The sequence below is a fragment of the Cnephaeus nilssonii genome (genome assembly GCF_951640355.1).
Source record: "Cnephaeus nilssonii genome assembly, chromosome: 21".
Taxonomy (NCBI): Eukaryota; Metazoa; Chordata; class Mammalia; order Chiroptera; family Vespertilionidae; genus Cnephaeus; species Cnephaeus nilssonii.
In genome coordinates this window covers 1879630-1896052 of record NC_137092.1, presented here as the reverse complement: position 1 = coordinate 1896052, position 16423 = coordinate 1879630, and positions in this window count along the sequence as shown.

The following is a 16423-nucleotide window of genomic DNA, read 5'->3' as shown; positions in this document are numbered from 1 at the left end:
CCCCACGTCTACCCGGCGGGGAAACTCTGCCGAGGAGATGAAAACTAGTCCTACACGTTCTCCTCCAGTGTCTTCATTTTTAAATAATTTTACTTCTTGTTTGATAATTTTAAGATCTTTTTAATTACTTTTTTTTCCCCCAGGACTGCAGTCTTAAAATTGGATGAGAGCTGTCGTTTCTCTCTCTCATTGGCTTAAACATTGCCCGTGTGTGTCTGCCATCTTAATTCTGTGCTGTGTGCCTGGAGATGCCTCCCGGTGACGGCCCTGCTTCCCACGCAGTCTATGCACACGCGTCCCGAGCTGGTGGCTCCGGCAGGCCACGCTCGCAGGGACCTCTTTAGAGTTGTAGACCATTTTTCGGTTTGCCTTTTTTTTTGGGGGGGGGGGTTGTAAAGTGAACAATTAAGTCATTAATTTAAATTGTATGATGCAAAGAATGTCAGAATAAACAAATCAGACAATACTAGACAAAGTTACTAGTACCTTGGGACTTCCAATTGTCGCCATGTAGTTGGATGCTGAAACACCAAAAGCCGGCAAGGAAATGACTCAATTGCACGACTAAGAATATCGCTGTGCTTATGTCTTAAAATGACGGCATTCCCATCAGGCGGGCTGGTCTGAGTGAGGAAAGGACAGAAGTGCGTATTCACAGAGCGCTCTGTAATGGGCGGTACTTTGATTATGACGTCCTGACTGTAAAGTAATAAAGTCGCTGAAGTGATCAAGGTGCCTATTAGAGGGAGCAGTTCTCTTGCCTCCGAATTTCTTGTTCTTTACATTAGACTGAGGTGCCAGATGGCCGCAGGAAAGCGTGCTAATATTTTCATAATTGCGTGTTTATCCTTTGAATTGTTTAGGAGATTTTAAAAAAAATTATCACTTAATATAAAATGTGGTGTTTTACTTGGACAAAATTATTTGTTAAATCATTTTGCATTTGTTAACATTTGCATTTTAAGATATGTGACAGTAAATAATGTATACGTAGAAGCAATTCTATTTCAGGAGTCCCGGTTTGAATAATTACGTATCGTGCTTTAGGTGGGGAAATCTACCAAAAAAATTAAGATTGCCTCCTGTAATTTCATGTTCAGGGTTTTAAATTTAGTTTTTATCAGTTCCTAATTTCGTTGATTTTCTGACAGTTATCTATTTGTCTATCCACTGGAACACCCACACACTCATCTAATATATACATTCTGGCTCGACGCTGCTGCTGAGTTTGTCCTACCTAGATAACCTAGTTTTTCCTGCCCACCTCTCCAGATCTCATCTGCTCCAGAAGCAACCGTTCTCCCCATCTCCCCTCTCAGCAGCATGAAACCCTCTCCTTCCCTCCAACACCTGCAGTCTTTCCGATTGCTGTCATCACCTTCCCATGGATGCACTTCTTCCTCACCATCCTCAGAATGTCACGCTGCATACATACTTTTTATTTAACTTGTGGTTACTGCCCTTGAATTATTGAGAACAGAGTGCGTCCTGAGTAAATCTTTGTCAGTCACTCTCTACTTGTCTTTTGCAAAAGCTAGCAAATAAAACATAATCGAGCAAAAAAAAAAAAACTCCACAAATCTCCACGGCCATATCTTACATTCTACACTGGAAAGCAATGACATACTTAAGATGGAATGTTGAATGTAAACTCCTTATCTCCCATATGAAGTGTGTGTGTGTGTGTGTGTGTGTGTGTGTGTGTGTGTAACTATATCTATGTATATACTTTAACAGTAAAATATAATAACAATTCTGATGAGCTTGTTACATCTTTTTAAACTTCATTCTCCCATATTGTCTCCTGCCTGACTATAGCTTGGGAAGGTGAGAGACAGCACTATAGTCCCTGTTTGTTTAGGAGGAAACGGGTACGCAGAGGATTATAATTTGACTTAGACACTTAGTCATTATTCCTTCATTAGTTGAGGTGGGGGAGGGTGGTGGAGGGATGCCACAATTAGAATCTTAGAGTCTTCCAAACCAGTACCGCTCAAAATATCTGTAGTGAAAGACCAGTTTCCAACCCACTCCCAATCTGTCACCAGCCATTTTCTTTAAATAATATAAGATAAATGAATTGCTAGAAAAATGAACAAAAATATATGCAAGAAACAAATCCAAATGTTAATAGATAGGGCCGCCATGGAAGGACTTGCACAAACAGCTCAAGAGTTTCTGAGATGGTTCTCCTCGACGGGCTGGCCGGTTTGAAGGGTAAGAAGCATCAAAAGGGTAAGAAGCTCCAGACCCTGGACCCACGCTGAGGATTGGCTGTGTCAGTCATGACGTATCCCTTCTGAGCTCATCATGCTCATGCAGACATCTGCCACCTCAGTGGCCGTGTCTACGCTCAGGTGATCTCCACCTGTCACCATTTACAACTGATGGCGCTGGAACGTAAGGGTAGGCTGGCCCGCCATCTATAGCCAGACTTGGAAAAAATGAGCTGGGCCCATCAGGGTGTGTGTGTGTGTGGTCCCTGGAATTAGATCTACCAAGTGAAGAAAGGGTTTTTTCTAAGACCTCCCGAGGTTCTGTACATGCAATTATGAGCTAGCTGCAACTCTAGGTGAGCTGTAAATGTTGGGCTGGGCAAGGAAGAAAGTGGAAGATGGATCATTAAAGGTCCAACCACTGCTTGTGCTGCGGCATAAAAAACCGCATAACTCTAGAATTACCTTCCGAGTCCCATATCCCTTAGCCCCAGGCTTGAAACTGCCTTCTCTTTGAATGTCCTAAGATATAGATCCCATTATTTCTTGCAGTGTGTAAATATACTCTAGCTGGCATAAATGGGTCTCTGAATTATTCAAGAAACTTAGCTTATCTGAGATAGCGCTGAAGGCTTTCCCCATTATACCAAATAAGCTTGTGTCAGAAACAATTGATGCCATAGTTGAAAGACATTAGCACCCTCAATGCCAGTTGGGCTCTCAGTCTGTGATAGATGGGAAGTCAAATTAGGTGGGTCTGGTGGGACTGTTTGCTACCAAATACCTCTCTCCTATGACCTACTACCTACTCTACTTCTTTGTCTCCAGCGTACCCCCAAAATGGTTGATTACAACATTTTCCACAGTTAAGTATAGTCTGGTTCTGCTTAAGGAGGGAATCCCTTAAAAGGGATACCAAATTGCCGCACCTAGCAAAGAAGCCCGCACACCTCACTGCCCCCGTCTGCCTCCCGTTTGCGGAGCTCCAGTCTGATGGACCACACCTGTGCTTGCAGAGTGGCCTAAACCGGACCCACAGCATGTGCTAGTGGCTTCCGGAACCACCCCAGAAATCCAAGGTGCGGGCTGGAGTTGAAGGGCACAGTGATTCTCCAAACACGTTTTCCTGCCCCGACACTTGTGGGTTGCTTTATAAATCTAGTGTTCCAGATCATGTTTAACCCTCAGCTACACTAAAATGGCACCCTTGCTTCGTAGTACAGACGTATCTTCCAGTGTAAACGTTTCCTTGGTGCTTCCCCAGGACACCCTAAATGTTAAAATGACAGCCTCTGGAATTAGGTCTACGCAGGGAAGAAAGGATTTCCCACCACCTCCCAAGGTTCTGTACACGCTTAAACTAGGAGCTACATGCAGTGGTCCATGTCAGAGGATGAGGACACGGGGTCTTAGATTAAAGCAAGCCCCAGGGACTCTTACTGAGCCCGCAGGACACAGAACTGAGAGAACGTGCCTGAGTCACATGGGGAAGGGCTGTTGGATGCATCTGTGAAACAGTTTATGTTGTCGGATCGGGTGACAGGTAGTCCCAGTTCTCAGGAGGGTCCCAATAGCCTGCTTTCCGAAAGCTGGAGATTAGGGCGACCACGGTGACCAGCACAGCGATGCTCCGGGAGAGACGACAGGTCAGGCCTGGCAAAATGTGGTGGGTTAGGCTCTGTGCCTGGGGACCCATCTGTCTGATATAAGTATAGTAAGGCAATTAATGTATTTATTTATATTGCTCATGACAAACCACGTATTCCCCTAAAATAGTCAATGTAAACCTTCTCCATGGTTCTCTAGAAATGAGAGTTCCTATAAAAATCTAAAGCAAGCTTTAATAATGAAACAGGCTGCTTACATAAATAAGGGCTTGAGGAGTGATAGTAGTCTACTATTTTCGAAAAAAAACCTATTAAATACAACATCTTGACAAAAGAAGGATTATAGGAAGGGCCTGTAAAATCGATGTTTACGTTGCTAGTTAATGTGGGGAGCATTCTGTGTGTTTATTCATTAGGATGGATTTGGATTTCATAACCTAAACATAAAATGAAGCCCAGAAAATGATGAGAACGTGGAAATGCGGAAATGCCAGAGCACGTGCCTTGCGTTTCCCTGGATGTTGTGTTCACAGCCCTGTCATTCTTAGAGCTCCCGTTTGCACTCGGTGGCGAATCCCCACTCCTCTGTACATTCTTCATTACGTACTTTGCGTTCTCACCACTTCTGCTCTACAGTCTGTTGAATCCAGGGTATGTGTGGGTTTACTCTTCATCCGTGATCCTTGTTTTCACAGAGAAAATAAGTGATCATAAATGTTTAAAAGTCATTTTACTGGTCGATAATAATCTAGCCCAGAATTATGAGCGACACGAGATTTATGACCATCCAAAGTTTTATGCAAAAAAATGAACCCCTCGCCCATATTTTCTCTCAATAAAATAAAATTAACACCATCATGACCATGTTGAGTACATGAAGCTCACACCTTATGGTAACACCAACATTTGAAGAGAAACGACACGTGAGTGCCTAGAGAGGAAAAAGCACTTCCTTTCCCTGCACGGGAAATGCAGCATGAGTATGTCACTGCTGCGCTGCTTGCTCTGTCGGCTCCGGGCGACACTGCACAAGCAACGCCGCCACTGAAGAGCGAAGGGAATCCTCTGACCTCGGAAAGAGCAAGGTATTATGTTGCACAGGGTTATTTTCTTTACGCAGACGCCGAGTCATGCCATCGTCGGAACGTTCCGGTTGTCAGGAGACGATGGATGAAAATCAATGATTTTTCTCCCGGAATTTCCTTCTAGTGCTGACACCATTACAGCCCAGACCACCTCCTCTTGGTCACTGGAAACGTGGCTTTCTGTGGCAGGACAGCAGCATTCCCTCTTCCGGTCGGGCACTTGATTTACAAACTGTGTTTGAGGTTCCTTGTAATTAACCACTATTAACATCGCGTTCACTCATGGCTTTATTCCTGACTCGGAGTTCGCTGCAGTTCCCATTGGTGGCTGTGTTCCATTGGAACCTCAGTTTTCTCAATTAGCTGTTTTCGTTTTCTTCTCCTTCTTCTCCTCCTTCCCTCCTCCTCTTCCTTCTCCTCCTCCTCCTCCTCCTCCTCCTTCTTTTTTTTTTTTTTTTTTTTTGTTAACCTCACCCCAGGATATTTTTCCATTGATTTTCAGAGAGAGTGGAAGAGAGAAACATCTATGTGAGAGAAACACATCGACTGGTTGCCTCCTGCATGTGCCCCGACCAGGGCCCAGGCCAGGGAGGAGCCTGCAACCAAGGTACGTGCCCTTGACCGGAATCGAACCGGGACCCTTGGGTCCACAGGCTGATGCTCTATCCACTGAGCAAAACAGGCTAGAGCAGCTGTGTTTATAATCTATTTTCATTTGCTTGGATGCACTTGAAAATGCATTAGGCCTCGCCCTCCAAGTTCCCTTATTCACCATTCTGTGCAACTCTTCAAAACTCTAGGATGTGCTGCTTAATAAAAATAATAATTTCAACAGAAAATCAAGACGGCGCCGAGTGTTGCCATGGAGCCACAGAAATAGCCCATCAAACAGGAGGTAAGATTTCTGTTTTACTTACCGGCGGTGAGAACTGTCATTTTAAGTTAACTCTTTTGCAGACTACAGTCTATCTTTATATGGGGAGAAAATATACAATGGGCTCATTTTGTAAAAGAGAAGAATTAGCTTAATGCGGTTTTGTTTTGTTTTGGTTTTGTTTTTTTACTTTTCTATAGAAGTATATGTGAAAAATGTTGCTGGGCATCCACTCCCTTCAGTTCAGCTGTTGAATGAAATGATGGCAATTCTGATGAGTCTGAAAACTCTCATTTGCTCTGGCTGGTACTCACATGCACTGGTCCCTCCTCCCAGGTATGCTTCCAAAATGCCCCTCTTACTAATCAGATATAGACTCATACCAATGTGCAAATGGCTTTATTTTCTTAAAGCTTAAGACATATAAGATTCTTTAGAAAAATATAGGTTTTTCTCATTTGTCATTCTTTCCATCTATGGTAACTGTATTCCTAAGCATCTTATTTATTTTAGCAAAGGGTGAAAATACTTAGTATGAAATCGGTCAGGTGCAGAAAGTACCCAAGTACAATTTTATCTCATGTTGTGGGGAAAATGCTGTCACAAAAGTTCTATTTTTCCAATCAAACATCAAGTGATATTTTCATCAGCATAATAAACTAATGTTGGATTTCACACGTTCTCGAGGCATCACCCGTACTCCCCCGTCTCAGACCCTCGGTATTTATTTCTCGCATAATTCCTCTTTGTCTTGTGTAATTGACCAGCCACGCATACAATACGAGGTAAGTACTATTTTTATCCCCGTTGCAGATGAGAATCCTCGGTGTGGAGTAAATATTTCTTAAAATGTGAGCCCATCTATCTACTTGTTCAAACAAGGAATGCCAGCATGTGGAAGAACTAAGAGCAGAAGTGTGAAAAGGGTGCTATAAGGTAAGGAAAAAAAACTGGATGAAAAGGGGGAAAAAGGCAGCAAACAATAGGCAACAGCGAATAAATGTGTTGGGGGCCACTATACAGATTTAAGGTGGCAAGCGGCAATGGAATATGAATAGGAAGCAGCATGAGCAAAAAATTGCGCAAGATCCAGGTAAACACGGAGAGGGAAGACTCTAGTAATGGGAAGAATAAAGGCATTCTTGGCCTCTAACACGGGGTGGTTGCATAATTCCAAGAGAGTACCTTCCGTATTAGTTTCCAAAGCAGAATAAAGAAGTACCCTATGGCCGTAGCCAGTTTTGCTCAGTGGATAGAGCATCAGCCTGCGGACCGAAGGGCCCCAGTTTCCTTATGCCTGGGGTGGGGGCTCGATTCCCAGTGGGGGGCGTCCCATCAATGATTCTCTCTCATCATTGATGTTTCTATCTCTCTCTCCCTCTCCCTTCCTCTCTGAAATAAATAAAAGTATATTAAAAAAAGAAGCATCTTTGGTTTCTGGGATTAAAGATATCACTGATGTTGGCGATCTGTCAGGTGACTAGTTTATGATGGCAGAAGGCATTATTGTATGATGACTTAACAGATGGACTGTGTAGACAGCCGAAGTTCAACTCCTGGCTCTCCGACTTCCTGTTACGTGTGTGATCTTGGCAGTGGCGAGCCCCAGCCACCACCCACTGGCTCACGGTAGCTGATAAAGCGCATCTCTTCCCAACACCCTCTTCTCTGACATCACACTGGGTGTTTGACATCAGCCAAATTGTGATTATTTACACACACACACACACACACACACACAAATTGGTCAACACTCTAACTCTGGGTTTAATCTCCCCGTTGTCAGTCAGCTTACCAGCCCACCACTAGACCTTGGGCAAGTTCCCTAACCTTTCTGAGCTTTAGTTATCTTTTCATCTGGAAAAAAAAAGAGAGAGACGACACGTCCTCCTAGGATTCTGAAGACCTTTTCCATGGATGATGGATTCCACCTGATGGCCAGCACCTAGTAACCCTCAATGATGGCCACACTCTAGTGATTTACTCCAGTTTATTTCACAGAACATGGAACCAGTTTGCTTTCCTAACGCGTTAGGGAGCATCTCAACTAGTCTATCAACATTTCCGGGAGAGGAGGGTTTGCAAAAACAATTTGACTGACATTACAGATGAAATTGTGTCTCCTACATGTTATCAATTTTTTTTTTTTTTGGTAAAGAAGATAAATGATTACTAATACTTATCAGGTAAATTTATTTTACGTGATTAGCTTACAACAACTGTTTTCTACAGCGACTCATATATAGAAGCTCAAGGTTTTAACCCACCACCCCTTAAATTAGATTAAATCCAGGGCTTCAGATCGTCAAAACTTCTCGATAAGTCAATGCAAGGACGGACACTAGCGACACATCCCACTGTCTGGGAAGCCCGAACAGAAAAGGGGCTGCCAGAGGCCACTCTGTCTGTCAAGATGACAGGCAGTCTATGTTCCTGGAAACTTCAAAGGTAGGCACCGCAGGAAACAGGAGTTCAGGAGAAGACTGCACAGTCTAGAGATACCTCTGCTTCGTTGCCTGGCCAACAACTCTCTCCTCTCGGTCGTCTTCAATGTGAGTTGTTTATTCTTAAGACCCCGGTTTCATTTCTCTGCCCTTGGAATAGAATCTTTATACTGTTTTAAAGTAAGCACTATACACACACGAGCCACTACTGCTGCCACAGTAGAAGACCACTGCACTGTTAAGACAGATTTTAAGTAATTTCGCAGTAAGAAAAGAAACTGTTGAATTTGAATTGTAATGTCCTTTATTACTTCAAAGACGTTGTGGTGGCTGGTTTACGACGATGACTAGAATAATTCCTCCCGTCCCCCCCACACACCCCTCTGCAACGGGGTCTTGCTGTTCTCTCCTCCTTCACTCGGGCTTGGCCAGGAGGCTTGCTTTGGCCAATAGGACACCAGCAAACATGACACAGGCAGAGGTTTGACGAGCACTCGCACACGAGGGCTGGCTGCCGTTGCTGCCCTGAGACCAGCCCGGGAAGAAGCTTGAGCTGGTCTCCTGGGGACGACATGGGGTGGAGATGAGCCATACCAGCCCGTCCCCCCTGGACCAACCAGCCTTCCAAACACCAGGCACTCGAGAGAGGCCATTCCCGATGATTCAGCCTTCGCTGAACTGTTTGCTAACTGGATAACCAACTTATCATCCCACAAAATCATAAGCAAAAATAGAATAGTTGTTTTAGCCAAAGGTCAGCTGATCTACAGCCCATGGGCCAAACCCGGAGCACCACACGCTTTTGAAAATAAAGTTTTATTCGAATGCACCATGCTCACGTGCTTCCTCATTGTCTACAGCCACACGGGCAGAGTTGAGGAGTGGCAACAGAGACGCCAAGGCCTGTAAAAACCTGAACTACTTACTACCTTCCCCTTACCGAACAGTCTGCTGCTCCCTGCGTTATGGCACTAGGTTTCGGGGTGGTTGATTCAGCAGCAACAGAACAATGATACAGACTCATTTCCAACAAAGAAATATGCCTCATTTCTTATTAAACACATAAAGCCCTGTGCTCGTGAAAAAAAAAATACACACATTTCCTTTCAGGGTCAATAATCTCCTTTATGGCAAAAGCAATGCCATTTTGTGTTTCTCAAAGAGAGTTCTGAAGACCGCTAGTTGTACGCCAGTATCTGTTCTTCCTTTTTCCCCAAGAATGCAATTGGAGCTGGGCATGTAGCCACCCAGTAGGTTACACCCAGGAGCCCCATTCTCAGTTCTGTGGGACCACGGGGCGAGCTTTTCACTGCTGGGCTATGAAGGGGGTGATGTCTGCATCTCTTGGGCTATCTCCACGCTCTCATTCCCCTTCGCACTACCTGACACCTACGGCAACCTGAGTTAGCATGCAGACAGGTAGAATGGCCTAGAGAATGGAAGAGCACACAGCGAAAGGAACCTTCGGCGCCTAAAAACCACGTGGAGCCACGCCCACCCTCACTGTGGGCCATTCATCTTAGACTCTTACCAGGAGAGAGACCTAAGCTCGAGTCTTCCTTAAGCCACTGCATGTTCATTGGATGGCTCTCATGCAGTAGGCTATTCTCATCCAAACCAACACGATCCTTGTACGCGATCCGCGTTGCCCCCTAAAATGACTCAGTGGGTAGAACATTGGATCTTGGGTCAGGAACTCTAGGGAACTTTGATAAAACTTTGCCCCAATCTTCTGAATTGGCCAGAGGCGAGGCACTTACAGTAACTGTGATTTTGTTTCCCTCGATAAAAATATGCAACTTCAGGTAGGCTAAGCAGGGATTTTGAAAAGTGGCCTTCCTAATGCCTCCTTCTACTGAGCAGGAGTGCCCCAATAACTGGGGATTGCCCTAGGCATGTGTCATCTTAGTCCCAAAAATGCTTACCTACCAACACAGTGCCTTAGGTAATCTAACAGCAAGTAAGCAAGTGAGTTTTTAGCACGTGGGCAGCTTGGGATAGTTTCTCCTTGGAAAGATTCATATACCCCTTTGTGAGGCAATGAGAAGAAACCTGAATATACACTGAATGACGGCAGCCCATAGGTCTCAAACTGTGGTGTGTGTGAAGGGAACTCACTAGACGTGCAAATGTGAGTTCCTCCCCCCACCCCAAATACCCGCTCCCAGGGGCTGTCTTCCAGCAGGCCTAGTGTGCACAGCAGCCAGCTCCACATGTAAACACAGACCCCGCGTGGTTCTGAGAGGGACTCAGGGACTCTTTGAGAATCCACAGCCACAGAGCCACAGAGGAAATTAAATTCAGAGATTAAGACTCACTCCCAGGAAGTATAGAAATCTGGAAAGAGCGTTAAATCAAGGTTTCCAGAAGAAAGTCTTGATTTTAAAATACCCTTCTATGAACCATCTTGTTGAAAACCTAAGGAAGAATTACCAAATACAACAGCAAACATGGCATTGGCCCATTTTTGCCTGTAAACTTCCTACTGTGTGTTCGGTGTCCAGTTGAAAAGTAACCTGTTTGGAAGTTATATCAAGGGTCCCGGCCATGTGCCTTCACGACCCTCCACAGTTCCTGGATCAACACGAGTTAGGTCATCTAATGGCATGTCTTCCCTGCTCGACTAAATGCTCTGAAAGGAAAGAAACTGTCTCTTTCTTGCTGGAGCTTATTAGGATGCTAGGAATATGCCAAGTGCTTAACCAATATTTATAGAAGGAATGAATCTCTGAATGGAAAAATAGCTGGTTGATCTGACATAGAAAATGGACATAAACAATAATGAGAACGGGTGGAAATTGCCTAAAGGGTGTGCTTATGTCAAACAGAGAACAACTCAAGCAATAGAGACCCAAAAGAGGGAGGACTATTCAGAAGATAATGTTGGGTCATGGCCCTGGAGGGCAGTTTAGTTTGGAGGATCAGAGATAAACACCCCTCATCAGACCAAGTGCCCTGCAAGAACAATCCGTGACTTTGGGGAAGGCACTCAGAACCACTTTGGTCTTCTGTTCTGTCATTCTTTAAATGACTGTGGTCATTCTTCCATGTTATCAACTATTCTTCTGGATACCGCTGAGGATGGCGAAGCTGCTGTTTAGATTCCCCAGCGGGCAGATAAGTCACCATCTCCGACTTTGAGCAAATGAAAGCACAGCTGAAACGAGGAATCTAAGAACAGCAAACTCCTAGAAACAGAGTAGCATGGTGGTCATCAGACCCTGGGTAGTGAGGAAAACGGGGGGACGTTGGTCAAGGGCACAAACCTTACGATATAAGCTGAATAAGTTCTAGTTGAATGGTGACTGTGGGTAATCATACTGTTCTGAGTACATGAGATTTGCCAAGAGAGCAGATCTTCAGTGTTTTCACTACAAAACACACACACAAAAACACCAAAACAAACAAAAAACAAAAACAAAAAAACAACCTCCCCACCACCACCAAGAAAACCCATAACAGTAACTATCGTATGTGAGGTGATGGATGTGCTAATTATCTTGATTGTGGAGGTCATTTCACAATGTATAAGCACAATCTGTCCTCCATATCTGAGGGTTTTGCATCCACAGATTTAATCAAGCGCAGATAAAAAAATATTCGAGAAAAAAAATAAATCCCAGAAAGTTCCAAAAGACAAAACTCGCATTTTCCATGCACCTCGCCCCACGCTGAATCCTCGCAAATGAAGGAACGTGCGGGCGCACCTGCTGCAGCCTCTATACAAATACAGGCTGGATGCCAATACAATGCCATTTTATTGACGGCACTTGAGCATCCTTGATGCATTACCCTGGGGTGGGGGTGGGGGGTGGGTCCTGGAACCTGTCCCCCAGACACGAAGGGACAACTGTATATCAAACCACCACACTGTACACCTTACATAGATCCAATTTCCACTCGTCAATTGTACCTCAATAAGGCCAGGGAAAATGCTCAACGGGCTTGAAACATAGTACACCTCTCCAGGCTACATTCCGACAGAATTGTTCTAAATGCAAGTAAAATATGTTATTTGCCTGCTTTACACATTAGGATTCTGTGTATTCCAAGGGCGAAGGGAAAACATAAAGGACACGCCTACCTTAGAGGAGAGATGGAAAGAGCTGATGAACAGGATGGTAAGGCAGAGCAAAAGGCACTTCACCTGGGCTCTACCTGGATCTCCTTAGTCAAATTAGGAGGCAGGACGAAACGACTGACAAGGCTGCTATTAGCTTTCAAATGTTGATGAGTTCAGAGCCTTTAAAAATCATGGTGTCTTCAGCAGAAAACACCACTGAGAACCTATTTTTTCTTTTTGAAATCAATATTCCTTTTATCTATAATGGAAACAAGTTAAAGATAATAGGCCTAATGTTCACATATCCATTAAATATTTACTGGTTTCCCTCTTGATGACCATCTCGATTCAATTCACAGTCTATACAAAGCACCGATACTTTCAAAACTCAGACGTGAGCACGAAGGTGTTTTACAGCTTCTGGGAAGGGTTTGAGGTGAAGGGGGATATACAGTGGAACCTCATTTTTCGAACTTAATTCGTTCCGGAAGGCGGTTCCAGAAGCGATGGGTTTGAAAACCGAGTCGTTTTTTCCCCATTAGAAATACGTAATGTAAATGGAATTAATGCATTCCAGACCCCCAAATGATTCCGTTTTAACCTTTCTTATTTACAGTACATGTCTAATGTATTCTTTAATGTATAAACACTCCTTTTCTTAAATTTATGGAACCACCGCCTACAAATTCCTCATATATCACTGCCTCCAAAACGCTATCACCTGCTAACTGCTTTGCATTTATCCAACCAACCACAGTTGTCTCCCTACGGGATTGCCTGAGATTGTTGTTTTGTGAGCACTTTCCCCCCTTCAGCAACATTAGCACTCTTATGGTCTCTTTATTCTTTATGTTTTAAAATCTGTTGGGTTTCACCAGCAACAAAAGCATTCTCTCCTTCGTTTGTTGCCCGAGAAATGCTATTTCTCACGCTGAGGTATCAGGGTGAAAATGTTGTCAAGGTCAACCATTTCTGTGAACAACTTGGTCAAGAACCAAATTGTTGGCGGTGAGAGAAGTGCAAGAAATCAGGTTTGACTGTACTGTCATGTTTGAGTAAGTATTCTGATGCTTATCACTTGTCGGGGAGCCTAAGGGCTTGAGAACAATAATATCTACCCAGGCCAAGTGTTTACTTTGCCTTTATCATCTTCCTCATGAAGGCGAGTTGTGCAACTTTTTTAAGGGTTCCCCCACCTATTTGTAAAATATTAGGGTCTAGGTTCCAACCACAAAAAGCAGCTTCCCTAATCATGTGGTATGTTAATATTAAAAATAAGTTGAGTGCAATTCCTTTGAGGGGTAAAGAGGGAGATGTGTACAGACTAGGACATCTGTTTGTCCATAAATCATGGACCACTATTTTATCATTCTGTATGTTTATCTTTTTTCTTTCAAGTCTATGTCCCCACTAGCATGTTTGCTTTTCACATGCAAAATTATCATTTTTCTTCTAGTGACACTGCCATATCTTTTTTTTTTTGGTCTTTCCCCCAAATATTCACAGCATGGTTCTCTGTACTAGGTGTTGTACAGTAAATATTGATTGGTTGATGAACCATGTCAAAGCTGTGGCGACACCCCTGTCCCAACCTCAATGTGACACACACTGTCACTTGCTTACCTGACCAGCCTTCCACCCCACTTCTTCCAGGGGCTGTGATGCAGGTGTGGGCCAGACGCAAGACGACATCTTCCGACCGAGATGCCTTCCCATCCGGCCTCTGAACAGCCTCGCGAGATGCCCCGGGAGCTGCTGCCCTCATCTTGTAGAGCTGGGGAGATAACAGACATCTGAGAAGGCAGAGAAGAGGGATTCTGCACCAAACCTACCCGCCCTGCCTCTGGAAAACAATTTCTGATAAGCATTATCCTTATTTAAATGATTTCAGAGAGGGAGAGGGAGAGATAGAAACATCAATGAGAGAGAATCATGGATCGGCTGCCCCGCCCTCCCTCCCCACCCCCCCCCCCCCCGCCCCCCGCACCCTCCGGCAGAACAACCAGGGCATGTACCCTGGCCGAGAATAGAATCATGACTTCCTGGTTCATCGGTCGATGCTCAACCACTGAGCTATGCTGGTTGGGCTATCCTGATTTTTAAGATGCAGAAAACGTGGCCGGGGGATGATAAGAGAATAAGCTCAAGGTCTCATTGGAATCAGCTTGTAATCATCATGCTTTCTCTCCATGCAGGTGCCTAGCAGCCCGGCACCCCTCCTGGCGTCCGCTAAGCTTACATTATTCCATAGCTCTGCGCATGGCTGCCCTACGGTTTGCAGGCCTAGATGTCAGGGTACACAGCACTGCAGAGAGAGCACATTTAATCCAAGGAAGAATATTTAAATGACATCTAGCAATGCCAATGTTCCTCTACTCTGGGGTGGGGAACCTTTTTCTGCCAAGGGCTGTTTGGATATTTACAACATCATTCTTGGGCCATACAACATTATCAACTTAAAAACTAGCTCTATTTCATCAGACATTTGATTAACTCATCCCTAATGCCTTGACGGAGCCAGATCAAATGATTTCGTTGGCTTTATACGGCCCAAGGGCCAGACATTCCCCACCCCTACTTTACATGAGGACAATTGTACATGCTCACTGGTAGTTTCAAAGTTACAGGCTTACCACTGAACACAAATAGATAAAACACACCAAATTTCCCTAGACAGACTATACAGCCCTTTTATGCTTTAAAAATAAAAGTGAATCGAAAAGCAGACCGTTAAGGTGAATCAGAGCTTATCATTTAAAAAAGCACCGATTTATTGATTTTGACAACCTAGGAGGCTCGGCATAGGAACATCTCTCTTCTGAGTAACCCTGAACTCAGGATCTACAGTGGATAAAATGAGTGGTGTTGAAACTCATTTTCCTCAATAAGTTTATCAGTAACTAATGATATACTTTGCTCTACTTACCAGACATGATCTTTTAAAGTAATTTTTAAATTTTACATAGTTTTATTAGGTGATATTTGATCTATAAAATTGATACATACACATTTGAAATGTATCAATAACAATGTCCCATGCATAAAAACCATGAAACATGAACATGAGACAGTCATGAGCCCTCCAGGCAGCCAGGGGGTGGAATATCACTGGGACTACATCTACGCTTGCCTCCAAATCCTACCCACCCTCCAGCTCCAAAAGGTAACCAGTTCCGTGAACGTTGGGTTTATTGTTCCTTTTGCTTTTGAAATAGCTTCTATCACAAACGTATCTACCTCCAGGTTTGGAAGTTTGTGATACAGTGGTATCATTGACGATGGAGTCTACACCTTGTTTTTCTCACTCAAGGCTGTTTCTTAGCTCGTCATATAGTTGCATGTAGCTGTAATTAGTCCATTTTCATGGCTACATAATATTCCACAAGGTGACTCTGTAACAATGTTTTAACTCAAACCTTATCAAATAATTGTTTTTCCCCCCCCAAGTTTTAAAATCGCAATTAGAAATATGTTCATTGTGTGTTCAAATTATTTCTATTTTTAAATTTCTGCTTAATGTACCAACAATTAAAAGGTGAATGGAAGTCTCCAACTCTGGGAATTTATCATTTTGTTTTGTTTCAACCACTTTTACTGTATATATTTTGAAGATTTTTTTTTTTAGGTGCATATGACTTAAGAATTGTTAAAACTTCCTGATGAATCTGTCCTTTTGAGATTATGTCTTTATGTAGGAATCTTCATTCCTACTTATGTTGTTTTATTTGCTGAAGTTGATCAGTCTTGAACAGAAGTACCGTAAACTGAAGACATTCCTTTCCCAGCTGCACATTTTTCTCCACTCTGTCAACGTCCCCACGCTCTGAGGCTTTAGTGACGGCCCTTAGAAGACAGAATTTGAAAATGTCTTTTTTTAGCTGAGGTTTAGCCCAGGGCTTTAATAAGCTTCCCCAGAAAACAGACCTCGGGGCAAAGCTTTTGTGCCACGGCTTTCCTGGGGTGCAGTCCCAGAGGCGCAGGCGAGAAGGAGAAACTGAGGCTCATCAGGGGTGTATTTCTGAGCGGATCACAGCTTGGCAGCAGAGTTGGGTGTTTGTGGTTGCAGGAAACCTCCAGAAAGGCCACATGAAATTCCTGCCACTCAGCACAGCCCCCCGAGGGGAAGGAGAGGCA